Source organism: Pantherophis guttatus, chromosome 15 (assembly GCF_059756535.1).
Source record: "Pantherophis guttatus breed Tessera chromosome 15, ASM5975653v1, whole genome shotgun sequence".
Taxonomy (NCBI): domain Eukaryota; kingdom Metazoa; phylum Chordata; class Lepidosauria; order Squamata; family Colubridae; genus Pantherophis; species Pantherophis guttatus.
This window is the reverse complement of record NC_142077.1, coordinates 12,060,999-12,070,192: the sequence shown is the minus strand read 5'-3', so window position 1 is coordinate 12,070,192 and position 9,194 is coordinate 12,060,999. Positions and strand designations below refer to the sequence as shown.

Genomic DNA, 9,194 nt, shown 5'->3' with positions numbered 1-9,194 from the left:
AACAGGAAAGTCAGAAAGGAAATGGAGTTAATGAAACATAAAATTAATATACTAGAACAGGAAGAAATGATAAGGAATAGAAAATTGGCAAAACAAAATTATTTTGAATCGGCAAATAAACCAGGGAGATGGCTCGCCCACAAATTGAAAAAAGAAAAAGCTAAAAAGTTGGTACAATATTTATGAGATGAGCAAGGAAATTTGCTCCATAGAATTGAGGGGGGAAAAATATTATTCAAAATTATTTTCAAATACTATATAGTCAAGAAAACATTAAAGAAGAAAATATTATAAATTACCTACAGGAGAGGAACTTGCCAAGTATAACAGATGAAAATAGGGAAATGTTGAATGGGGAAATTACATTAACAGAGTTAAGAGAAGCAATTAAAAAACAGAAAAATAACAAAACACCAGGGACAGATGGAATTCCGGCGGAAGTATATAAAAAATTTCAGACAACAATAACAACATGGCATTTATATTAGAGGACCCTTTGGAAACAGGAGAAAAACTCCTACTAGAAATAGAGAAATTTGGAATAGTAGCAGGCCTGAAAATAAATAAAAACAAAACAAAGATAATTACCAAGAATATCTATAGATATTATTACAGATGTCGGTATCGGAAAGCTGTAAAAATGTAACAAGGATGTTAAAGATATAAATGTTGAATAAAAAATTAATTTAAAAAAACAAAACAAAAAACAAAAACAAAAACAAAATGCCATGGTATCTACTCTTTGGAGCCATTATTCCCTGAGTAATTGAATTGGCCAGATCTGTTGAGGTAGTTCCCCTCCTTCTCCTCTGGATTCCTCCTCCAAAGGATCTCAGATTAATGGATCCATATCGGGACCCCCATACCTGCCACGGCTGCAGCCTTGGAGACCCCAAAATCTTTTCTCCCTCCTTCCTTCTCCTCCTTGATCTGGAGGAATAAGCGGCATTCAAAGCCTGGGCCAGAGTCTTCATCAGACTGTGACATTGATAGTCATTTCGGATCCTTCCTCTGTTCCTTTTCTTCTGGGTGTCCATTGGGGCTTTCTGGGTGCATCTTCTGCGGCCTTTGACAGAAAAGACGTTCTTTGAAAGAGAACAGCGGAAATAATAATCTTGAAACTGATATTCCACAAAGAAATGGGGTTCAAAGGCAGAATCTCTTGGCCTTTTTTTTAACAGATAACCAAAGTTCCAAATACTATGGATGTATTTGAGAAGTCTACGATTGTTCATTTCATATCCTGCAAAATTTGTGAGGAACCAGACTTTCCCTTCAATGGGTCCTAGCAGACGCATAAATGTTTCATGGAAAGGAAGAATTCTATCCCAAATGGAATCATATTCCATGAAGTGAACAAAGACGTTGACTTGTCTCCACTTAGAGAGGGACTCCCTCAGGGATGCTGTATATCCAGTTGTTGAGAACAGTTGTGATATAACAACACAAATTCTACTCCTGACAAGCACAGGAGGAAAAATCCTCATGAAATTCTCTCCCTCCTCTGTGTCTGAAGCAAAGAGGCCAATCAGGGTCCATCTGAAATGGAGGAGCAGGTGGACAATTGCTGGGTACTGGAATCCTTCTTTGGGGAGAATCTGGTGGAAAAAGGGGAATTTCCGTTTATCACTCAGAGCCTCTGAAACAATGTCATGACTGATCTGAAAAAACAAAGAAGAATGCTGTGTTATACTTGGGATCAGATCACGTCCAAAATATTAGATTTTAATAAATCCAACCTGATTCTCATGAATGTATTAGAATAGTTTGTTAATCAGACATTGTTTAAAATACTAAGACAGAACATTAGCAAGATTGTATCATAATAATGGAAAATAATAAGCAAATTAAAAAACAATGTAAATCATAGATTACATTAACAGAGGGATACAATCAAGATCAAGAGAGGTACTAATACCACCCTATAAAGCCTTAGTAAGACCACACCTAGAATCCTGCATCCAGTTTTGGTCACCACACTATAAAAAAGAGAAGAGCAACCAAGAGGATTAGGGGACTGGAGGCTAAAACACACAATGAACCATTGCAGGAACTGGACATGGCTGGTCTAGTGAAGAGAAGGACCAGAGAAGACATGATAGCAGTCTTCCAATATTTGAGGGGCTGCCACAGAGAGGAGGGGGTCAAGCTATTTTCCAAAGCACCCAAAGGGCAGACAAAGGGCGGACAAGGAATAATGGACGGAAACTGAACAAGGAGAGATTCAACCTGGAAATAAAGAGATAAAGTTGCCTTCAGAAGTTGTGGGAGCTTCATAACTGGAAGCTTTCAAGAAGAGATTGGACCGTCATCTGCCAGAAATGGTGTAGGGTCTGCTTGGACTACATGACCTACAAGGTCCCTTCCAACTCTGTTAATCTGTATCTATCTATACTATTCCAGACAAGTGGCTGTCCAGTCTCTTCTTAAAAGCCTCCAGTGATGGACCAGCCACAATTTCTGAAGGGGAGACATTCCATTCCTCACCATTAGGAAATTTCTCCTTAGTTCTAGGTTGTTTCTCTCCTTGATTAGTTTCCATCCATTGTTTCCTGTCTTGCCTTTAGTATTTTGGAAAATAGGAGGACCTTCTCTTCTTTGTGGCAGCCCCCCCAATATTGGTACATTGCTATGATTTCACCCCTCGTCCTTTTCACTAGACTAGACATACTGAATTCCTGCAACTGTTCCTCATATATTTTAGTCTCCAGGCCCTTAATCATCTTTTCTGCACACTTTCCAGAGTCTCTACATCTTGTTTATAATATGGAGACTAAAACTGGATGTGGTCTTGACAAGGCATTATAAGGCAGTACCAATAATTCATGTGATCTTGATTTTATCCCTCTGTTAATGCAACCTAGGACTGAATTAGCTTTTTTAGCTGCTGCTTGCTCATATTTAAGTGATTGTCCACTAGGACTACAAGATCCCTCGCACGTTATACTTATTGAGCCAGGTTTCACATCATCTGTACGTGGACATTTGGTTTTTCTAGCCTAAGTATAAAACCTTACTTTTCTCTACAATGAATTACAGTTTGTTAGATAGGCCCAGGGTTCAAATCTACTTAGATCAATCTGGATCTTCAGCCTATCTTCTGGGGTGTTGGCTATTCCTGCCACTTTAGTGTTGTCTTCAAATTTGATGATTTCCCCATTTCTCCCCTCATCCAAATCATTCATGAAGACATTGAAGAGAACTGGGCCTAAAATGGAACCTTGGGGTCCCCCACTGCTTGTTTCCCTCCATGCAGACGTAGTTCCATTGAGGACCACAGGCTGACTCCATCTGGAGGTGATGCTGTCTCTCCCACATATTTTCAGCTTCCCTAGAAATAGCCTGTAGTTTACTTTGTCAAAGCCTTTCTAAAATCCAAGTACTGTATACTACGTGCACTGCATTTCATTGGTCCACTGATTTAGTCATTTTTGTCAAAGAATGAAATAACTTTTATTTATGATCTGTTTTTTGACCCTGCATTAGTCCTAGTAAGTCATTCATATCTATACTGAAGAACAAGGGTTCAAATATGCATCTTTCCCTTCCCCCTTGGTAAGCATAGATCCTTCTTCTCATGGCTCCATTGAGACCAAATCTCCCTCTCAAACAAGGGCTTGGATCAGGGCCAACAGGCTGAGCTCCATTTTGAGGGCAAAACATTTTCTCCATCCTATTTCTCTGTTTATTGAGTCAAATGCTGCACTAACATCTAGAGAGCCTGAAAACCTTGTTTTACCTCACTGATATAGATGAGATATTTCAAGACAAATTGGTTGCCAATATTAGATTATTAATTTATGCATTATTTCTTATAATATCTATATAGCATTTCATTCTACCTAAAACATTCTGCTTCTTCTGCAAGGAATGCATTTTTCTCAAATTTAACTAAGAGGATCATGGAATAAATTTTAGCCACAATATCTGCTAGTCTATTTGGTCTATAGTCCTTTTTATTCCACATTTTAGATGGATAAAATGCTACTATTGCCAACTTCAATCCAACTGGATAGGGCAGGCATTATTTATCTGTGAAAATGAAGATGTCAATAGAGGCCCCAACAACCAGGGATATTTTTTGATCAGTTAAATAGTTGGCAGAAAGTCTTCTCCACGGAATGTATTGCTTGCATTTCAGGCCTTTTCTGATTAATCTCAGATAATGGGGTAAAATATTGACATATTTGCTAATGTGGAGAAAAGCAGCTCTTTGATTCCACGGAGAAGACATGATTGAATCTATTGCTCACCCACCACCACCCACCCCTCACTTTACCAGATACAGAAAAACACACACAAACCTGTGGGATTTTGTAGGTGCCTCCTAATGTTGACATCTGGATGGAGTTCTCCCTTTTAGTTGCATCAATCAGAGCCAGAAGATTCTCCTTCCTTCCACAGCTGTAGTTGGGGACATTGGCTTCTCCAGTGGAGAGCATGTCCAGCAAGGCATCTGAAGTGCGTAAAGTGCTCAGATAGTTGCTATGGATGTTGTAGCCCAGTGTGAGATTGTGAAGGAGTTGGGAATTCTTGTTGACCATTTGAATGGCAAAAATGTACTGTGAGCCATATAAAACACTATAAGAATTCCCATGGTAAAAAATTGTTATTATAATCAACAGCAACAACAAATACTTTTGTTATATATAATAAATATAGTCCTTCACAAGCCTACTGACCTTAAGTCAACATTGATTCAAAACCAATGATCAGTTACACAAATATGGAAATGGGCTGAGATACGGCAACTACAACTGTTTCAATGATTTCTTTAAATAAAATTCATTATCCAAGTGATAAATTAAGGATCAAACAGGGATAATCTGCAACCCTTTCAGTTTTTTTTCAGACCCCTTGTGACAAAATCAGACAAAAGAGAGAAGCCATGGAAATAAAAATCATTCAGGAAATTAGACATATTCTCCAATATAGGAATAAATGAAAAATAAAAAGAGAAAAGAAGGAGAGTGTTTGAATGGAGGGAGTGCAACTCCATCACCCTGAATGACTTACATATCATGGAAAACAAACTGAAGAGAAGGAGCCACGTTGAAAAGCAACTTTATATGCAATGGTTTCATTCCACTGGTGATTATACTGATTAGATGGTCTCCTGGTCTGTAGTAGCTCCATGGTTTTCCATCCTGGTTCTCTGAACTCAGCGGGCATTTCATTCCAAGCTTCCCAGAGTCTGAATGGAACAAAAGCAGCATCAGAGGCAGAATCAGGAGGTCCATAATTCATGGCATGTACCAATGAATCCCTTTCCTGTTTCTGAAGAAGAATTAGAAGAATCAAAGGACTCTCACAAGGTTGAATATGAACCAGTTGCTTTTTCTCAACACAGAGAAACACTCAGCTTCACCTGGAAAGGAGAGAGACGTAGATTCAAGAGCACAGACTCTGCCTGTCCCAAACCTCCATATTTCTCTGCCCAAAGTCTCCCCTGGAGGATTCAGCCAAAGAGCAGAGCTGAGACTTTTAACATAATTCTCCCTCCCAGGAGGGATCCCTGGATAATTCAACTAGTTGTTGGACTTGGAGATTGTTGGGAAATTCTCTGGCGGGAAATGAAAGGGAAATAATCCTCATGTGATTCATAATAACTCCAAGCCCCCATCACAGCCAACGCAGCAAGGGGTTGACTAGAAGACCTCCAAGGTCCCTTCCAGCTCTATTCTGATTCAAAATAGACTCATAAAACCTTCCCTCTGCAGAGAGCTTTGAATATCTCACCCCAAACTATGGCATATCAAGGACATTTTAGATTCCTTGAAACCCATTAAATGGATTAGATGGAATTACATTCCTGGGGGAAAAAATCCAGAGGCTTCAGGTTTTCTATTCCACTTTTACTATTAGGTTTCCCATTGTGCTCAGGTCCAGTCTTAGTAAAACCCTGCAACATTTGGGGAGGAAGGTGCAGCCCAGCAGCCCTGCCCTGGAGGCCCAGAGGGAGAAGACCTTCCCCAGATGACCTGCATTGGGCAACCGAAGGGCCCAAAAGCCCCTGGCCCCCTTATTGCCTGCTTCAAAATTCAGGCCAATCCTCCCTCCTCCCCCAATTCTATTCACAGGCAGTCCTTGACTTACGACCACTGGAATTTCTGCCCTCAGTCGTGGTAGTCATGGAGTCGAAGCAGAGCCAATTTATGACCGTTTTCATGGAGGTCGTTATGCAAATCATGCGCTCATTCAGATCCGGTTCAGGCAGGAACAGGGAATCCTTACAAACAAAACTTACAAACATTTTAAAAACCATATAATAAGAAATTCACTAATTGACACGGCTGGAAATTAAATGTAAGCACTATATGACGTAAGTCCCAGGCTGGATATCTACATTAGAGGCAACAATGCACCCCAATACAATACACCTCAACGCACCAGCTACTCAAAAAATAATAAGATACAAAGAAATTCTGGATATTAATGGGAGACTCAAATCTCGCCAAGAGCTCAGGGACCAGGGCATAGAAATAGACTGGTGGCCGTATTTACTAATACAAACTAGATATAAAAAAGACAGTGAAGAAGGAGGAATTGATATAAAATCTAACCAATTAGATAAATTATTAGAAACTAAAGAGGGAAAATTAATTTCAAAGATCTATAAATACCTACTAGAGTTCGACCTGGCAGAAAACATAGTCAAAGGCCAAATGATAGCTTGGGCTAGGAACATTGGAAGAAATACACAATTAGAAGAGTGGGAAATGATATGGGAAAATAATTGTAGAATAACAAAGGCAACAACGTACAAAGAGAACACTACAAGATGTGGTATAGGTGGTAGTTAGCCCCTGCTAGATTGGCAAAAATGTACCCAAATTGTAATCCGATGTGTTGGAAATGCAGACAGTCACCGGGAACCTTTTATCATCTTTGGTGGCTTTGCCCAAAAATTAAAAAAAATTGGATGAAAATTAGAATATGGATAACAGAAATAACAGAAGAAGAGATTGACCTAAAACCTGAATTTTTTTTATTAGGCATACTTAAAAAAAGTAGTAGAAAAGAAATAAAATACATCACATTACATATAATTACGGCGGCTAGATTAACCCTAGCCCAAACTTGGAAATTAGAACAGTTGCCAACAGAACAACAAATAATCCAAAAAATATTTATATGTGCAGAAATGGATATATTAACTTTAAAATTAAACAACAAGAAGACTCACAGTATTACAAAATATGGGACAGATGGTATGAATGGATCAATCGATGGAAAAAAAACTAAAGTCAAACACAGTAAGAAATCAAGGGTAACAAATTTACATCGTCATTAAGAAATCAAGGTTAATGTATATATATATTTACATGTTCAAATATAGATAGATAATCCTGTTTGTTAGTTTTAGTATATATGTAATTTAGAATTGTACTTTCTTTTTTAGAGTTAAGAACGTTTTGTACAATCTTTTATCTTTTTATATTGAATAAAGTTTGTTTTTAAAATTGAAAAAAAAAAAAGAAAGAAAGAAACTTCCTCCTGCTTCACCTGGACCAAAATCTCCCTCCGGCTTCTCTGGGGAACCAGGCAGCCATTCCCAGGGGGGCAGGTTTGAGGGGGGGATTCAACCTGGGGGCCTCACTGCCTCTCAAAGAATTAATGATATTCTGGGGAGTCCCACAACCTGATTTCTCCTTTTAGAAAAACATAGTACAGGAAGTCCTTGACTTTCAACCACAGTTGGGACAGAGAAACTCGTCATAAAGTGAGACCTCCCCTGACCGTGGCTTGCAACCTTCCCCATTGGCTTCTCCATTGACTTTGCCTGTTGGAAGCCATGAGAAGATGGCAAATGGCCACCACGTAACCCTGGGACCCTGCAACTATCGTCAATGTGAGCCAGTTGCCAAACGCCTGGATTGCGATCACGTGACTGCAGGGACACTGTAACAATCTGCTTCTAAGTTGTGATTCTCAGCTTTGTCGTAACTTTCAACCATTGCTAAATGAATGGTCATAAGTATTGCAGACATTCAGAGAATCCCAGAATGGAAGCTGTGAGAGGAGACCTTCATGGCCATCTAGTCCAACCCCATCCCCCGTGCAGGAACCCAATGCCACGAATACACAATTGACATAGACGGATCTCTCATTCTTGTATTTTAATGGGATTTTCTTTATTTTTATCAGGGAGTTGATGAGAATTATTCGGGGCCAAATCTGATGTCCTTGCAAGGAACTGGACGTGACCTGGAAGGAGAGTCGTATCCAGCTCCATTGGGGCCTCAAAGGCCTGAGGAGAAGCAGCCAAACAGCCAAGAGGAGGAGCCATTTCAGTGCTCGGTGGGTGGAAAACATGGCTAATTTTTCATAATTATTCAAAAATCCCTCCCGGTGTTTGTGTGTGTGTGTGTGTGTGTGTGTGTGTGCATAAGTTTAGTGTAAGAGTTTGAAAGAAAACAGTCCAGCTGCTTGGGTGGTGGTGTCAGCCACTTTCTGTTGTGCTAATTCTTTGTGTGTGTGTGTGTGTGTGTGTGTGTGTGTGTTTGTGATTTTGTTGTCTGCACTCAAGCTGATTTTCTCACAGAGCAGGGAGGGATGTGGGCTCTTAAGAAATGTGAAAAATAGAAAAAAATCCCCTCCCCCCCATGCTCCTCCACTCCCTCTGGAACCCCTCATCTGCTCCTTCACAGCCGAATGCGGCTCCTTCTCCATAGGGGTCTTCGCCCGTCCTCCTTTTACGGCCAGAAGGCGTCTCACTGCCCCCTCCCCCACTCTCCTCTGGATCCCTCCAGGAGGCCCAAAGACTGGCCACCCCCATCTCTCCGGAAGTCGGACTGGCCAGCAGATCAAGGGGAGGATTGGAGGGCAGAGGGGATTTTTAACATCTCCATTTGCACCCAGAATGACCCCACAAATCTCAAGCCAAAAGGAGCCCCCCCCCGAGACCCCCCCCTCCACCGACTGTCTTTGAGCATTTCCCTGGGCACAGGATGACCGCTGAGCCTGATTCTGTCCACTGCTTCAGACATTCAGCCAGACACGGAGTTCCCCACCGGTGTTCCCAAAACCATCAGGAGCCCCTGTGGGTCCCACTGAGAGACCCCCAGAGTGGAGAAATCTCCCACTTCCTTTTCTCCCAGAGATTCTGACGTTTCCCCTTCAGATCATGATCTGTCTGATCTCGGAATTCTTCCAATTTCTATCTTCAATCTACCTCCGTTCTACCCAGTTAT

The 9,194-nt window shown here is 40.6% G+C and overlaps 1 long non-coding RNA gene across 1 annotated transcript; it reads right to left on the bottom strand.

The window, feature by feature from the left end:
- Nucleotides 1-1,521: 1,521 nt before the first annotated feature.
- On the bottom strand, nt 1,522-5,188 carry LOC148111902 (uncharacterized). The gene is made up of 3 exons (XR_015729918.1): nt 5,017-5,188; nt 4,305-4,562; nt 1,522-1,661 (listed from the first exon to the last, which is right to left on the bottom strand). It is a non-coding gene; the product is annotated as an uncharacterized LOC148111902 (long non-coding RNA).
- Nucleotides 5,189-9,194: the final 4,006 nt, after the last annotated feature.